This window comes from Anomalospiza imberbis, chromosome 1 (assembly GCF_031753505.1).
Source record: "Anomalospiza imberbis isolate Cuckoo-Finch-1a 21T00152 chromosome 1, ASM3175350v1, whole genome shotgun sequence".
Taxonomy (NCBI): Eukaryota; Metazoa; Chordata; class Aves; order Passeriformes; family Viduidae; genus Anomalospiza; species Anomalospiza imberbis.
The window spans coordinates 132364467-132383921 of record NC_089681.1 but is presented as its reverse complement, the minus strand read 5'-3'; the positions used below and the strand labels follow the sequence as shown (position 1 = coordinate 132383921).

Below are 19455 nucleotides of genomic sequence, written 5' to 3'. Positions count from 1 at the left end.
AAAATAAAAATATGGTGTGCCTTGAAAGCAAAAACTTTTGTTTCAAAGCCAGAACTTAAACTTCCCTGTGCTAACTTCACTAATTTACTATGTAGCTTAATATCCGGTAGGGCTCTGCTGTCAGCCAGCCAAATGCTTTCCAACTGCCCACCACGTCCTCCCCAGGGAAAGACTGGGAACTGGCACTGGTATCCTTCCCAGATGAACAAACATAGGCCCCTTCCCACACCTGCCAGCAGTCTGGCCTGGATGGAAAGTGACTGCTGGGGTGACAGGAGAGCTGGGGACAGGACACGTCTCCCCCTCACCATGCGCTGCCCAGCACAGTCCCTGGCACTGCTGCACTCCTGCTAAAATCCACAGGAGTTCCAAAAATGGAACCTGCTTCTGGAGCAGATGGTTCAGTTTACCCCACTTTAAATTATCCCTGGAAGAAAGCTTGGGGTAGCCCAAGAATCTGTTCAACATCACTGAGGCCGGTCATGAACGGTTAAAAAATGGCAAAGAGAGGCCAGCATACCTTTTCACACTTCTGTGCTATACAACAATGCTGGTATTTCAATCTCTGCTTCATGAAAGTCAAAACAGAACAAATCTTTATGCAAAAAGATGTTCTGCTATCCCCTTTAGTCTCTCACCTACTCTTCACAGTGCATAAAAACCTTTACTTCTGCTAATTCAGGAGTGTCTGTCCTTAAGTGAGGACAATCTCTTCCATAAACGTATGCTATAGCTCTTTTAAAAAGCAATACAGTACTTCTGCTATTCTCATCACAGCTTTACCAGGTCACTACAAGCAGTTACATAAATCTTGCTTTCTGCCATCACTTGACATCATTCACTTTTTTTAGAACTTTTCCTCATACAAAAAAGATGATTGTCATTGGCTTGACAGAATTTTCTTCACATATTGCAGAGGGCAGAAGTAAGGTGCCATCTAACTGCATGCAACAATTAATGAGTTTTGGTAGCAGAACCAAAAGACAAAAATAACCTTCCATGACCAATCTTTTATCTACACTGTTTTTCCACGGAGGATTAGTAGTGCAGTTTACTTCATTTATAAAATGGCTGCTTTAGACTATGACTGCATATTGCTTTGGTTACAACAGAGCACATAAATTATATTAGCAAAGAGGGCAGCTGGATTCAGATCAATTGTAGATGTGTTCCTGCACAGCATCAGGTAAGTTGTGACACTTGGTAACAGGCCACTATCATGTGGCACACACCAAATGCCTGCTCCTGGACAAGTACCAGCTTGGTTTCATTCACAGATGAAAAGAGTCAGAAAGATGTGTCCCAAATTCTCTTTGTCCAGGATCATGGACACAGGAAAGTTTGTACATTTTATGACTAGCCATGCTCTCCAGCTTGTCTGTAATGTGACACAAATAATCAACATGCTATGTTTATGAGCTGATTTTGGAAAAAAAACCCAGAAACTAAAAACTCCACAATATTCAGAAGGGGAATGAAAATATTTTAAAGCTTTACTTTCTTTATACCAGGGATTGAAACTAGCTTTGAATTTACAGCTCTTTCTCCTTTGAAACACAATTCAACTGTGGTTCCTAAAGGAAGCACTAATAATCAGTTTGGAAAGTGTTGTTTTACATACCCATTCTTACAACTATTTTGTAGGTAGAAAATGCTAAAAAGATTAAAGAAAAACAAAGGCAGAGGGTAAAAGCTATACCATAGTCTACTCCCTGATTTTCATCCTCAGGAAAGCAAGGAGAGTAAACAGGACCTAGGAAGAAGGAGTCCAATACGTCTTTCACATTATGAGCAGCTTGAGATTTTTGCAGGGTAGGTGAAGGAAGATGTGCCTTGAACACACTAAGCTATCACTTCCCTCAGCAAATTAATTGCAGAAGTGACAGTGCTAATAAAGTGGCAAACAGGCCCACACTGTGGAGAAAGCGGCATCTCACAAAAAACCTTTCTCAACACACCCCTATGTCTGAGAATAAGCAAGAGCACTCCTCGCCACCAGTGACTCATGGAGATGAGCATCTGTCCACAGATGTCACTGCACTCATCACAAGGACAGCAACTCACTGGCAGGCTTACGCTCTCAGAGCCAAACTACCTTGACAAAGACTGGAGAAAACAAACCTACAATTACAATTCCAATCCCGAAGGACTTATTTCTCCTTTTCTCCTTTTCCCTTCAGATGGCATGGGGGTTTTCTTCCACCAAGGGAAACGATAGCTGCAGCAATTAACTGTATTCACAGGATAGGAAACTGTTTTATACAGCTGCTGCCACACACACAATAGGCAAGAATGGTTCTGGCATCAAACAAAGGACGAGGCAGTTTTCTCTTGAATGAAGTAATTAATTGTCAAGCACGCTTATAGACTTCCTGTTTAAATTTATATTATGCTCCAGCAAATTGCATCGATTTAATTGCCACTAGGAATCTCTATAGTATAAGCACCATTTTTGTTACAATGTAGCAATGCAAGTTTTGTTTCCTGCAAGTTTCACTTGGAATTTAGCTCTGTTTGATATATCTTACATAGAAATTGTAACAGCTGAGCAATGGTGGGAATGCTAAAATTAACCCAAAACAGCTCCAGATTTCTGGAAGAAAACAAATAAGGATATTTTTTCTTTCCCTTTTAAGTTAAAAATATATTTTCCATTTCTTTTCCTTAAACAAAACAAACCAAACAAAACCCAAACAACCAAAACAAACAAAAAAATCACACCCAAAAACTTCCCACCAAAACATACAAAAAACCCAACACACCACCTTATTTTAATCTTTTCATTTTCAGTCTACTTTTCACCATCTAGAATATTACTTGAGAGATTATTTGTAATACTTGATAATTTTCATTGCTTCCTACTGTGCACAGTACTTCAAGGAACTCAGAGCAAAGCATGTGTTCCAAAGGGATTGCGAAGTAATTTTTAGAAGTAGTATACAAAGGGGGGAAAAAAGCACAAAGACAGAAGAAAACTGTTAGTAAAATCAACCAGAACTCTATCATTAAGAATAAATAAAAAATATTAATCAAAAAACTGATAAAAAGGCTTTTCAGTTAATATTCACAGCATGCTGAGCCACTAATGTCAATTTCACACTCAGAAGAAAATGATTTAGACCAACAACCATTTTCAGCAAAGATGCAATAAACATAATTTAGTGAGCAGCTTCATTCCACTTTTGACTCAACTCTTCAACAGAGAAACTTTAACTTCTAGAAATGCATGTGTACCTAAGACTACATTCTACTGTGACAAATGTAAGAGGAACCTACCTTTACAGTTAATTATAAAGCACTGCTACACCAAGTATCTCTTAAAAATAAAATCCCTACACTACTGGTAATACTTTACCTGCACTAAACACTGACCTAAACCCCACAAATATAATTTGCATAATTTTGTGGTTTTGCTCTTAAGGTGCTGTTTTGAGTCTAACCTTTCTTTAAGAAAAAAAAAAAAAAAAAAAGGAGCTTATTTCCATGCTAATTTGCAACCAGACACTAGATGTCTCTCCCTGAAGAGGCACCAATAAGCTCTTACTCCTCTTCTGGCCCTATAAAGTCATCCTGCAGTCCTACTCCAACTTTATGGCAATATTCTCTGGGTTTTCAAAAGCCAGTACAGCTCATCACAACCAAAGAAGAAAGAGATGTCTCACTTTTGCTGAAGGGGGATAAAGACAACCAGAACGATAGAAATGCAACAGCCTTCCTTGAGGTATAAAGGAAATCTCTGTAGGAAGCAGTCTTGTACATAAACTACAAAGACTTTAAAAAGGAGTCTTTTAAGGGTCCTGAAAAAAGCTCTCAATGTTGTTTTTGGTTTTTTTTTGGTTTTTTTTTTTTTTTGTTAGCTTTCAGGTATTTTAAAAAGTCACTTAAGAATTAAAATAGTACAAACAGGCTCAAAGTATAAGAAATGAAAAATACTTCATCTGTAAAGACTATGTTAATTGCTACATTAGTAGCTACATAACTACAGAAAGTAAAACTATACTCAAAATTATCAAGACACACCCAAAATAGTTAAATGCAGTCCAGTCAATAACTGAAAATTATTTCTGCCAGCATGGTGCAAGTAACATTTTCTGCTCAAGAACACATTATGTGTGACTCAGTAATGAACTGTGACTTCTGTGGTTACTATGACTTTTCTGCTTCCCCTAGATAGCAGTGATACAAAGAAGCAATTTAATCATGACTTATAAAAAAATAAAACACTTCAGTTTTTTAAGAACACTCTCTGGGCTACATGTTACTAGATAACCAATGAGCATCTATCTGCATACCTATGTTCAATACTATCCACATGGACATATGTTTTAAGACAAAGATTGATTTTGAAAATAGTCCAACCATAAAAACAGCACAGCAGTCTTAGTAGCATCCTTTAAACCATAACCACTCAAAATAACTTTAAATATCCTGGTGTTTCCAGATGTCAGACTCTCAATACATCTTGGATGACTAGGCTCAATCATCTAGATTAGAGATCTTTCATTTTCATTAGCTCACATTCAACAATAACAAAAAAACAATGAATGAGGTAGAACAAAAACGTATGTTGCCCTCCATTTCAATTCTGACTCCTACAGAAGCCGTTTCAGACAGCTTTTCTCAATGCTGTAGTGCCCTGGGTGATTTAATTTTTAATTAAGCAGACCAGTTAAACATAACTTTTTTAGTATTAAAAATTACACCTAAATGTGCATTTACTTTACTGTTAGAGGGTCTGCAATATAGTATTGGCTCCAAAATGGAATATATCCTCTCCTTTGTAAATATTAACAAAGCATTACAATTGTGAAAATCCATATTATTAGAATACAACAGAGCACACCCGTGGTCCTTACAGACCAGTTCCTGCTCTTTCAGCAAAACACCCATGAGAAATACAAACTCTGTGAGTGCCATTTGTAATGGGTGTTGGAAAGGGTGCAATTTAGAAGCCAGTTCAATATGATAGACAGATCCCTCTCTCAGAGAATACAGAACTGTGCTTTGCACTCATAGCTCTGCGATTTAATGTTTCTCCAAGATGCAAAAATTTGCATTTTTTGCTAAACAAAGGCATGAGACCTAAACCAGAAGCTTCAATTATTAAGGTTTAGGCTCAATTACAATAATAAAGTAGGCTTATTTACAAAAACAGAAAAATAAGTGATTACAAAACCCAAAAAAGAGTGGAAAGTGTAAGTGCCATGACTACCTCCTGATTCAGCTGCTCCAGTGGCAGGTAACAGACATCTGTGCTAGTCAACTTCAGCATTGTAAATCACATTAAGAAAAAATTTAATTCACCACATTTAACTTCATATCTTTATTGCCTTGAATAAAAACAAGGTGAAGATTTTTTTGGGAGACTTTAACTTGCTGGAAGTCTGCTGGAAACTCAGCACAGGGAAGAGGAGAAAGTATGTGAAGTTCCTGGAGTGTGTGGAACATAAATTCCAGACACAGCTGGCAGGCAAGCCTTCCAGGGATGGTGCCCCCCTAGAAGTGCTGTTTACAAACAGAGATGTGGGAGACTTGGTGCTCGGAACTCATCTTGGGCACAGCAGACACAAAATGATAAAGAGTTTTTGATCTTGGGTGAAATAAAGAAGGGGGGTCAAGAAAACCTCTGCCTTGGACTTCTGGAGGGTGGACTTTGGTCTGTTCAGGACACTGAGGGATGATAATGTTTATCTTGTTGCCCTTCCAAAGAGCACACACCAATTCTCCCGAATTCCTCTCAACAGAACAAAAAGTTTTCTTTATTCGTCTTTACTGGAGGTTAAAAATCTTAAAGAACATTTCCTATCTGAAAAGGAGATCCTGATGTTTACAAAGGTATATCTCATTGCACTTCCAGAGAGCACATATCACTTCCCAAGAACTCCTCTTAGTGGAACAAGTTTTTTTATTATTCTTTACTGGAGGCTAAATAATATTAAAGATTTCACATCTGAAAAGCGAGTGTCATTAAGATTTTCTGTTTCAAAATGGGTTCTGTTTCATGACTCAAAGTCTCTCCCTTGAAATAACTTTACCAAAGCCATACACAGATGCACCCTGATGGTACCATTTTCCCACCTGAAGAGCAGGGGGTTGACGAAGCCTCAGGATGTAGATAACATCATCTAAATGCTCCTTGCTGTTTATTACTGTAACTGTGCAGGGAAAAGTGGAAGGAGGATTTTGGAGCCTCTCTGGGATGACAGTACTTGGGAACAAATAAAATCTCCATGAAACTCTCTTCATTTCCACAGAGTGTACTCCAGGGGAGCATGGCAGCGCTGCAGGCTGAGGTTCTGTGCACCCCAGTGGCTGCAAACTGACTGCTGATGCCCCAGGACAGCCCCTCCAGGGGCCGGTCAGCCCAGAGGGGAGGCAAAGAGCCACCATGCTCCTAACGTGGGGACTCCTCCTGACACTTCAGATCCAGGGCAAGCTCTGTTACTTTCTGCATTGGCAATTATTTAATTGCCAATTTAATTCAATTACTTAATGCTGCATTGGCAATTGGGGTTTGAACAAAATAAATTAAGTAGGAGCTACTGCTAACCAAGTCTGGCAACAGGCAACGGATCACTGAATGTTTTGCCATAGTATGTATTAGATATCCTCACTAACCTGCTTCACATAAGGCTTTTGTTCTGGATACAATACAACTATTCTGCATGAAAAATAATCCCATCTTCCCCTCTGGATAATGACAGGATCATCATCTTCACTAAGGACTCATTCATGCCACCCTTGTAGCATTTCTTGAAAATGTAATTTTTGAAGCCTGATAGAAGTTGATTTAATTTTAATTTTTAGTTGCCAAAGCCAGTTATGAAGACTGCAACAGGGAAGTGTTACAAGTCTTACACCCTACCCCACACTGGTTTTATTTCAGGCTGGCAGAAGGATGAAGGCTGGAGGCCGGGACAGCTGCGCTCCAGCTTATTCACACTCAGCGGTCCCAACTGCTGCTGCCTTTGGGAACTGCCGGAAGGCTACAGCTGTCACTGGCAACTGCAGGCTGCAAAACCAGCTTCTTTGGCTGGTGTAGCCTCCCTGCAGACCTGAGGTTTCTGCCTTCAGAGACTCTGGGTGCCTTCTATACACTTGTTCTCAGTTAGGGAGCATGCTACAGCAGGAAAAACAATTCCACCTAACAGTGAGTTATTTTCTTCTAATATTACAGCATTTAAAGAAAGCTTTATCTGCCATTAAATTAACTTTGCAACTAATTTCTGCCAAACTGTTGAATCCAACAGTTGGTGGCATAAAGCATTAATTAGCATGTCACATTACTCTATCTGCTGTTAGAAAGTATTGACTGCAAGTTAACCATTACATGGGGTATCACAAAAAAATCTAAATGACACTTTACACATAGCAGCTCTCTGCACACCATAGCAACAGAGAGAGATTGAAGTAAAATGGTCTGGTTTCTATAGCAACTATCACACAGGCCATCTGTAATCAAAAGAAAACCTAGCAGAGGAAACAAAATGGGGGATTTTGCACAGTGGAAGACTATTCACGTACTTAAAATACATCACTCCTTAATGTTCATTCTGTTCTAGTACCAAAATAATATTTAAGTGCAAGAAATCTACAAAAGCTTTTGAACAAAACTTTTTATTTAATGAAATACTAATTAAAGCTCACCAGGACTATCTCCATCACTACAAAAGACACTTTTTCTAAACAATCAATGTTTTTCAGACACCAGACATATAAACCCCAAGATCCAGAATCCATGAAGTCATTAAGTATTTGGTTACTATTTTATTCTGAAACTCAAATACCATAAGAGAGATACCAGTACTATACAGAACTGCTTTTAGCAAGATAGCATTTCAGACAGAAACATTTAAAAACACTTTTTCTAAAATAAACATAAATAAAGACTTATTTAACTTTTGGAAAAAAAAATACAGATGTAAGAAAACAACAAAGAAAAACAAAATTAAACCCCCTATAACCAGAGAGGCATTTTTGTCATGCAGTTCATATCCTGAACAGAACAGTATTATATTAACGCACACGTGAGTGGAAGGTAAATTCAGTGTTAATGATGCAAAGCACTCTCTTCTTTACCTTTCAGTATTTTAAATCCAGAGAATATAAAATGTACTCTTACTTCTAGATAGGGAACTATTTTAATATTAAATGTAATTTTTGTTAGAAATTAACTGGATATACATAGGCTTTTAATAAATTATAGAACTAACAATCAGCAAATAAAACTTATTCTTGACATTGGTCCATTTCTTTCACTTGGGAAAAAGCTAATTTGCAGAACATCTATCATCCACATGCTGAAGGTGGGTATTTCAGCCTCCTGGGCTCATGCAAAGTAGAGAGGGGCAATCTAGAATAACAAAATTCAGTTCAATGGAGAAGGGGCACTAGGAGATCACTATGGTGATCCGATCCTGTCGGGTTTATTCTTCACAAGAGTTTCCCTGACAGCTCCTTAAACCCACTTCCCCAGCATCAGGATGGACTAAACCACAAATGTTCAGCCTGTTCCCTGGATGGTCTGCATGTCCCCCTGGCACTTCCCTGGGACAAGGCAGAAGGATGACTAGATGGCAGCACTGGTGACTGCTCCACCACGCACTGTCCTCCCCTGCTCTGCTCTGCCTGAGGCACCAAGATTAGAAGAAACAGAAATCTCTAGTCAAGGTGGTGGCTGAGAGAAAATTATGGCTAAATATTCATCAAGGTTGCAAACTTACTCCCTGCCTGTATCCAAACAGCGCTGGAAAAAGCACACAGGCTAATGAATTGCTGTGGCAATGGTTGCACATACCTGTCACCATCCTTTCCACCCTTCAGACACAAAAGAAAACAGCCTATTCAGGGCTGTTCCTTCTGGTGCCATAAAAGCTGACACACAAAACACCAGTGTCTGGTCTTATCACACCAAATGCAAAAGAAATACAGTCTAACCCAGACATCAAAATACGACAGGAAAAAAACAACCCAACAATCAGATTCTCATCGCTAGGTGTTTTTAATCCTGCAAGAAACATAGGCTTGCACTGGCACTCAAAGCTGTAAGTTGCTTGACGGAGTACAGTACTACAAGAGAGTTCAGAATGAGCCTTGTAAGAAGAGTTCAATCCAATGCTAAAGACTGTCTTTCATGTTACAGACCTTCTTCACCCCTTCTGCAATGACATCTATATTTATTTAGATGTGAAAGTAATTTTAACACCCAAGCAGTCTTAGCTTGGATCTATAATTATCCTGAAAAATAACAACCAACTGTAGTCAGTGTAGATTCTGTCACAGATACAGGGAAAATTGAATAGATTTAAAGCATTGTTTTCATAATTTTGTTCACAAACACATTTCATGATTTTCTCACATTCTTAACATCAATGAACATAGAAGCAAATGTTAAGATGCTGCACATCCCTCCTGATAACACATATATGTGGGGATCAGCTTCCAAAATTATGTCCTCTGGCTGCATAAGACCTTCTACTACTAACAATCCTTAATCTTTTTTTTTTCCCAAAGGTCAAGAAAAAGTCATATCTTCTAATAGATTTGAACAATATGCAAGAAATGGAAGACTAACTGAAAAAAAACTACACCTATATCTCTGATAGTAACAAGTTTTATAAAAACTACTAGCACTTAGGGAAGGAAGAAGTGGAGAGATTGTGGAATGCTAAGGAGGAAGCCTTTAAATGGGTTATCTAAGGAAGTCACTAACACCCAAAGGAGATTATAGTCTTGGCTGCTTCTCCATTAGCAATCATGCAGCACCACAGGAATCATTCAGCAAACCAACAAAAAATGCCCCTGTAGTGCCAATGCCCCTGTAGGCCTCCATTGTACACAAAAAGGTTTTTATTTCAGACAAGATTTAATCTTGGACAAAATGTTTACAGGCACACATATGATTCAACCACTGGTTTGGACCCTACTAGAACCATAAAGGATTGCAGAACTTTTGGGGCAGACCTTGAGCTTCTGCTTTTACACAGCTGCCTCTTTACTTTCCTATCATGCTTATCATAACCATTCTATAATGAGATTTTCTTTCTTTTCAAATTTTAGAATATTCTCGATATATAAAGAAAGAAGACCCTGAAATCTTGCCATAAACCAGAGCCGACTTGTGTCCCTTCAGCAATATCATGTAAATTTTCAGCATAAAGAAAACCTATGAGTTTTGTTCAGTTTTGATCTTTCAAACCTCAAAAGTGGAAACATGAGAGCAAATGGACCATTTTTATAGAAAAAACCCACCGAACCTCCTTAAAACAAAATAAAAATCTTCAATAAATGTTTACTAAAAAACTCTGTGTGATCCATTTTGCTTTGGATTTTCATAGTACATTTCTTAACAAGTTAATGAACATTAATAATTATTATACTCTCAGATGTTCATAGTATCACAGAACTTCTTTCCTGCAATTGTACAAACACTATACAATTTATGATATCTGGAATTCTACACTGATTCATTCATTATGTCGTAATATCTTTGATGCTATATATATGATGAATGCATGGGCACTACCAGAAAAATTAAAAATTATGAAAAATTTTAAAATATCGTGCATGAATCTTGAACACAAAATAATCCCACTGGAAAGGAGATCACTTCCAGCATATGACGGTGAAGTTTAAGATGTAATCAAAACTACTCTTACTAGAAAGTTTGTCTACATTTTTGATATCTGTAACACTGCAGCATGAGATATATTCAATTTTAAATGACACAGCAACAGGTCAGAACTATTCTCCTAACCTTGTCAAGGCTGGCAAGATTGATAATTGTTTTAGGTAAACTTAGCATCCATGTCATGTGTATTGGACTAAATATAAAATTCAGAGAGCAGAGGGAACAAATATATATTTAGAAATTAAAAATGGAATTTTATTTTCCAGACCAACAGTTCTGTATCCAAAAATACAATTCTGAAAAAATTAACCATTTCACTGTCATCTGATTTTTCTTACAATTTATGTGTAACTTGCACACAATTGCATGGAAAGTGAAAGCATCATTAAACTTCTTGCTGGTCTACCCTTTATAGTAGAATTTCTTTAGAACTGTGGGGTTTTTTTCTGTAACTCTTTGAAATCTGAAGCTATTCAAGCAAGTATACAGAAAAATTAGTAATTGTGCATCTTCTTCTTCCTAAATATGCTAAATAATTGTTTAACACTGGCCTCGGCTTATTAAATCTTCCTTTTAATTCAGTGAGATTGATAACAGAAATTCAATATTCATTTAAAAAATTTCTATTGTCTTAACTTATTTAACTGCAGCATTTAGAAGATGCAGAACACATTTGCACTGTAGTCAAAGCCAGTTTTCTTCTCATCAGAGCCAAAGTCAACACAACTGACAAATGATTCTCTATAAGCATCCTTGAATAAGTGATTTAGTACTCCATATGTACACACTGCAGCTTAATTCAGATGGAATCAACTAATAGCCATGCTTTTGTTTATTCACTGTACTGAGAAACTTTATGAGACATTAAAGAGTGAAGGACAAAATCAGAATTATGGAAGCACACATTTTTCATGTGTTTGTGTCCTTAAGCTTGGATACCCCTTGGCTGACACAAGAATACAAGAATGAAAAAATCTGTAACATTTAGGGTCACTGAGAGAATATGTTCTAGATATTATAATTACATGCAGCAAAAGACTTATCCTCAGAGATTTTTTGAAAAGACAGTAAGATGAATCCATTATGCACACACACACGTTCTGCTGGCCAGCCCATGCAGCAGAATACGTATTAGGAAAAAAATACACGCATATTGGCAGGGCATGGTAACTTCAGTACAACTATCTCTGTGCTATTCTAATGCCAAAATGACAAGAGATAAACATTCATATTCAAAGGGACCTAAGTCTGACTGCTGAGCAGAAAAAAAAGACAAACTTATTTCACTCAGTATCTAAGCAATTTAAAATTTTTAAATGCTTTGGCTTTACTTAAATGAATCAAAAACATTCTCCTATAGTAATTATGGACACAGTACCTTAGCCATTAAAATATTCATATGTATTATGCTTCTCTAACAAAAACTGACATTTTAGAAACCACAGCTAGACATATCTTCCTTTTACCTGAATATATGTTGATAGAGATCACAAAAACAGATTACCCATATATGGCACACTTTTGTCATCAGAAAAACATTATCATTTACTCCTAAAGAAAGCTATTGTACTTCCACCATGAATATTATTACATTCTGAACTTTTTTTTTTTAACTTATAATATATTGTAGGAAATTCTAACGTTACTTTGCTCTGTAAATAACTGGAAATTCCTGGGCAGTAATGATTATGAAGAACTATCCCTTTTTCAATAAACACAGGGACACAGCGTTTTGTTTCAGCAGTGATCATGAAGAGAGAAAGAATTACAGAAACTAGCTATAGCAGCTTCTCTAAAATATGACCCAAATGCACACACATTTGTGTTTTGCATTTACAGTATGCTTTGCTCAATTACTACTGAAGCAGTGATGATTTCTTATCCTCTCTCGTCTGATTCTTCGATCGCTGTCTCTGATTAATAAAGTTAACCTAGCTGAAGACTTCTGCAGCTGCAAGAATAAAAATAATTCAAATAAACCAGAGAGAACAAAAAGCACTTCAAAAACTCAAACAATAATATTGATGCTGATTGCCTTCTTCTTTTTTTTTTCCCCCAGATAATTTATACTGTGTATATTCTCTAATGGTCAAAAAGAAAAAAAATAACTCAAAAAAACTCTAATTTTATATTCAACAGATGAATCCATCATGTTCACATATCTGGAATAAAGCTTCTCTGTAATATCTTTCTGCTTTCTTGCCAACTTTCAATAACACCTTTGAGTACTTTTTTATCACTTTCAGCAGGATTTCCAGAAGATGCCAACTGCAGCATGGAGCTCAGCTTCATGGAGTTTACAATTGAATGTGCAGTATTTGTCAAAAAATTAAATTTGAGTTCAGGTGAATTCATTTTCATGCAGAGAATAATGTGTATTAAATTTCATTGTCCATTTTAAAATGTGTCTTCTTTAGTGTTTGCTTTACACATGACTAGATCATTTCCTGAAGTAGGCCAAGAGTAGATCACTAGACACTGATATTTACAATCTGATTATCTGAACTGCTGGCAGCCACTTTGTAGGCAACTAAAGTGGTATGTTTTGCTGATCAATGAGGCAACTTATTAATAACACAATATTCATTAATTCTTGCAATTTAGCTCTAGCGCCATCAAATGCCAGCTATGAAAACTCTGTAAGGTCTGACAGCTTTTAATTCAATTTCCTTGCATGGTAAAGAGATACCCCTCTGAACCACAAGAAGAAGAAATATTTCATTAAATTCTCCATGCAAAATAGGATTCTTGTGGCTATATTTTGAAGGAATTTTCTGTTTAAATAAACTATAAAAATATAAGCTGAATCTCCAACAAATAATTGCTAATAGCAAACATAATAAAAAAAGCATAAAATGTCATATAATGCTGTACCAGATATCAAAGTTTGACTTGTTAGACACTATATAGACAGAAATTATACAATTCTGACCCTAAAGTTGAAATTATTCCTGGCATTTCTTCAGTGAAATACATGAAATCAATGGCTATGTAACAATTAAAACCATTTGGACATTAGTAGAGAACAGAATGTTGGGGGGTACACATAACCCAGTTCCCATGCCATTAAGAAAAGCAGTCTTCACAAACAGTAAAATATTCCAATGATTGCTTTTATAGCAGTTTCCTTCATGTTCATGGTAAATCAAACCTACAAACCTTTTGTACACACTCATACTGAACATCTGAGCTTCACAGTCCAATGCTCCATGGCCCAGTGTCTTAATCTTCAGACCCACCTTTATATAACCATAACAAATTTCCTATTATGTTAGACTTCGGAGACATTATTAGAAAGTTTACTTGAACACTGCTTGGACACCAGCAAAATATTTATAACAAATAGCTTTGGGAGAGCAAATTCAATGAGCAAATCAATTAAAGAGGGCATGCAACATGAGTTAATGTCTATATTTATATCATAATGCATTATTATTTAGAAGAGATTATTTTAAAAAATCAACAGAAAGTAACACAGAAAAACCCAAGCCTGGTAACTTTTAAAAAATTTCCTCTATAATATGCAGCTGAAGGTCATCTAGTATTTTTATCTGTTTCTTCTTTATATACATGTTAAGAAACATTTCTTCTAGAGTGTTTTTAAGAAATAATCTTTCAACAAAAATATCAAATACAGGAACACACAATCATTAAATGGCATTATTCAAAACTGAACCACTGTAATCAAAAAATTCCATAAAAATTATTATCTTCTCATTGCCATTCCCATTTTGCATTTTACAGTCTGGTGGCTTTCTGCACAGCTGAGGATGGGGTGCAAACTGGTGAGCAACAGCACGATGCCCTCCTGATCATGTTTCCCCATGGCAAGCAACAGCAAGAACAACCACACGCTGCTGCTCTGGCCAGGCATATGGAACTATCTGCAGAAATCTATATCTCCCCCTAGTATCACATGAATAATGCATTAGCTGTTTAACTGTGTAGGATTTATCTTTGAAAATATAGGTGTAATTCTCAAACAGCACTCTAACCAGTTCTGTCATATGGTACCCAAAGCAACACAACAGTAGATTTCTTCTGATGTTCTAAAATATTTGCTTGGTGCTTCTAGCTGTGACTATCGCCTGTTAGAACGTTTCATTGGGAAGAAATAGGATTTTATAATGATTCTCTTAACTTAAACAAAAATATTTTTCCAGATTTGTATGTTTTAGTACACTGACAAAAAATTTGACAAAAAAAACCGCAAAGCCCAAACAACTATATTTTACTTTAAATATGTAGCCCAGACCCATGACATATTTAATATGTAAACAGAAGGATGATAAATGGGCTCAGATCAGTTCAGTGGAGCTAATGGCAGCCTAAACCAGGAAATCCTACACCGATCTGTCTCAGTCCCTGGGCATTTCCACTTCCCAACCATTGCATTAGCCAGTCCCAGATTCCCTAAGCTTCTTCACACACCAGATTCCTATTCTGGGCAGTACCACAGTGCTCCCTGCTTACACCAGTATCCTCTCCTACCCCTACCTCAGCTTCAGGTGACAGCAGGTGTTTTGAATCTACACATGTGCTTGTTGCCCCACGACAAGCTTCACACCCACTGACCATGGTACCACTGCCATAAAGAGAGGGCAAAGGTCAGATTTCAGCCATCTGCACTGTGGAACCATCCTCTTCTGTCTGCTTCCCAGACTCTCCTCTGCTTTTCACAAATTCAGCAAAAATTAATATTTTTAAGATCTCCACTGCACTGCACTGCCAAATTTGATGGGATAGACCATGATTTTGCTGAGAAGTGGTCACTTCACCGGTAGGTTAATCTGAAAAATATAGGACGTAATCAACCTTGGAGATGACGCAATTACGTGGAAACTTGGCCTGACTAAATTAATTTAAGCCAAGCACACAGATCTATTTAAAGGCGAACTAGGTAATACTTGAATACTTTGGAAAGGAGCAAACTAGAAAGGATCATGAACAACACTGGCTTCACAGAAAGACTTTTTCTAAGCAGGTCTATAGCTTAGAAGGTCAACATGATTTTGAACCTACAAAGAGAGAGCAAGTAGGTGGTGTTATGGTTATTAGCAAGATTAAGTGATAATTTGTGCAGGACAAACATCCATGCATCTTTTAGGCTGCTGATGAAAACTGTAAAATTTTAGAGGAGTGCCAGAAAAATTACTGCAGACATGTTAAGGCAGTTGAGTCTGTTTATTGCAGTAAGAAAGTTAAAGAGGCGACTTGAACAAGGATTACACCTAAGCTGGAGCAGGAAGGGTTTATAACAGTAAACAGGTCTTTAATCTCGTAGAAAATGTCAAAACAAAAGCGAAGGATTAGAAACTGAATCTAGACAAATTAGGTGAGACTAACAGCCTTTTGGACAGTCATTAAGAACAAATTTAGATGGCACAACTTTAAAAAAATGAGGAGAGGACACCAAAGTGGGTGAAAGGGTTTTCTTCACATTAAGAGAAGAAATTTTGGTGATCATTATTAACCACATAAACACTGAAGTGCAACAAAACAATTTTGATGTGCTTAAGTAATTCAGATAATGTAAGGTCTAAATAATGTAACTGGAGACAGGATAAATAACCTGATTCACAATGCTGATTTCAAAAAAAGACTTTTGTAAACTAATCTCAACCTCATGGTTTCTTCTCCTCCTAAAATCTTGGTGTGGATTAACGAAACCTTCTAATTTTCATCTAGCATCTGAAATCCTGCATATAACTTGAGTTTGTGTTTTGGATCATTTGGCATTTAATGTACCATTTCCACTCCTTGGTTTGCTGAAGGGAGGTTGCTGGGCCCCTCTGAAACTAATCTGTTGTTCTCTGTTTCACAATTCAGTGTCCCCTGAGTCACCACTTATATTTTCCTGAATTATGGCTCCTCATTATGAGCAATGATTCATAATTCTCCAGCTGCTCACACAGGTTTCACATCGGCCTTGGTAGACTGTGACTATGGAGGGCTTTAGCACTGTAAGGTAAGTCACGTAGCACACTTGCTTCACATCCTTTAACACCACCTTTTACTGACCATGGCAGGGACAGCTTGTAAGAAGCAGCTGTTTACTGATGGAACATTCACCTTCAAAACTAATGGCTTACCTCAAGTTCAGATATGCAAAGTAATAAACTGCAGGCCAGCTTGAGGAGCCAAATCATTTCCTGTTACTGGTTTGAGATTCAGGATGATACATTTATGAAGCAGGACTCACCCAGGTGCCAATCACAATGAAATCATAGAATGGCCTGGGCTGGAAGGGGCCTTAGAGATCATCTAGTTCCCACTGCCCTGCTATAACCAGGGACACTTCCCACAAGACCAAGTTGCTCAGAGCCCTATCCAACCTGGCCTTGGACACTTACAGGGATGGGGCAACCACAGATTCTCTGGGCAACCTGTGCCAGGGCCTCACTACCCTCACAGCAAAGAATTAAGAGTGGTGGGCAGAATCCCCTCCCTCGAGCTACTGCTCACATTTCTTTTGGTGCAGCCCAGGACATGTTTGGCTTTCTGGGCTGTGAATGCACAAGCTGGGTCACACTATACCTTTCATGACACCAACACTCCAAGTCCTTCTGAGCAGGGCTGCTCTTGATCTCTTCATCCCCAGCCTGTGTTGACACTGGAGGTTGGCCAAACCCAGGTAAAGCACCTTGTACTTGATCTTGTTAAAACTCCTAAGATTCCTATGGAGCACTTCTTGAGCTTGTCCAGGTGCCTCTGAATGGCATTCTGTCCTTCAGGTGTGTCAGCTGCAACACTCAACCTGGTGTCACTGGCAAACTTTCTGAGGGTTCACTCAATCCCTTCATCTGTCATTGATGAAGACAGTAAATAGTTCCAATCATACAGGACATTACCCCATGTCCAAGTGAACCCTGTTACAATCAGTAGGAGTAATAATCATTAATCCAGACTAGAAGAAAGCTGTCATGATTTTTGGCTTTGGATTTACAATTAAAACAATTAATGGAAAACTCACAAAGCATTAGGCAGTCTGACCTGTAAATAAATACACACATGATTCAAAGTTTGTATACAAATCCCCCTAAGGGAATTGCAAATTTTGACAAGATGCTTCTGAGTAGAGTGAACACAAATCAGACTGCTTCAGATGCATGATGTCCACCACTACTAATTCCTACAAGTTTATTATCAATCTAAATTGCTCCTCATCACAAACAAAACAAGAGCTGCACATTCTTTGGGAAAGAGCAACATCCATTCATAATGTATTCTGAATATATGTGAAGATGACACACAGCTGCACTCCCCGAAGAAGGCATGATATAACAAATGTGGGGAATGAGCCAATGTTGCAGATTCCAGGTCCTTTTCGGGATGCTTCCTGATTCCATCCAAAGAAAGCACCAACAGCAGAAACTGTGGTATAAATGCATAGATTATGCCAAGGAGCCCATCTGAATTAAACTTAGTTTCTTTAGGTGAGATCTGTTAGACCTGGAGCAATCAATGAAGTTATTCTCATGGAGAAAAGGAGCAGAGCAAACAGTGCAGAATGGGAAACCACAAGAGACTATGCAGAAGAACACCTTGACAGTAGTAAACCCCAAATACTTGGCTGAGCATTTCACTTGTTCTTAATTAAGCACATGCACACTTTACAGGAAACCCTATCGGAAACAATCTTCTCCTGTGCCCCATTCAGGTTGGGCTCCCCTAACTGAACACAATTCTGCTATTATTAGGGGCAGTCATTTGCCACTAAGGATTCCCCATTCATAGGCTAAGACTGGTAAGAAATGGTGGCTTTTTCATCTGTATGATGATGTTGGGCTGGCCACTGCATAGCCTGGATTGTTTCTGGAGAAAAGGAACCAGAATTTCCTAGTCCATTACACTGGCATTTCTTGCAAGCACTACTGGCACTTTAAAGAAAGAATAGTGGAATATCTGAGTCATAAGAAATGATGCCAGAAATGAAAAAGAGGGAGGGAGACAAAGAAACAGAAAGAAAAAGACACTCAAGATCCATAAATCTACCAGAAGTCCCTGACTATAAAGGCTGGGGAATGAATAGCATTCATACTGCCTTGTTAGAAAACAAACTGTATTTAGTCTAGGCATCTAATGAAGCTGCAGGTTCTAACTTCTGTTTACTTTCTGTCACCAGGCAGAATCTGCTGTATCTCAAGTTGAAAAGTTCATAAACTAAACATTATTTTAAAAGTTCAAGAACTACACACACATCATTATATAATGCAAGTGCTTAGTGTCCAGAATACACTGAAAGTTTGCCTCTTGACAGTCCTAAAAAGGCAGAAATATTTCTAAAAGCATTGATGTAGCATCTTGTATCTTTACTAACAATAGCTTTCTTTATTTCTTCATAAATGGTTTATTGCTTTCATTTACCTCACATCAAAACACTAATGGAAATCATTCTAAACTTATTTATATCTAGTTCAAAGCATTAGGATGAAGAAATTTCCTAACAGAGAACATATTTTCTAATGAATTCCATCTTTTTTTTAGCTAAACTAAATGTTCAGAGAGATTAAAGAATATTGGGATGTACTTTAGCTGAGTTTTAAAAACAATAAGAAGACCTTCTGAATATAAGCAAAGAACTCCTGTACATGTGCCAAGAATTTTTCAACTCTATCAACATGATTAATTGCTTCATTTTGAAAGGGGCCATGTACACATACAACCCTGAAACACATGAGGTTCTGCACATGAAGTCAGCAACAGCAAAAAGAACTCAGGAAACATTACAGAACTAAACAGCAAGAACTGTTCCCAGCTATTAAACAAAGAAAAGGGGAGGACTGTGCCAAAGTGGTGCTTTCACAGAGCTGTACATCTATGTT

General features: G+C 37.6%; 1 protein-coding gene across 4 annotated transcripts in view; it reads right to left on the bottom strand.

The window, feature by feature from the left end:
- CACNB2 (calcium voltage-gated channel auxiliary subunit beta 2) overlaps positions 1-19455 on the bottom strand; it is a 239086-nt gene that overhangs the window by 188242 nt on the left and 31389 nt on the right. The window lies entirely within an intron of this gene.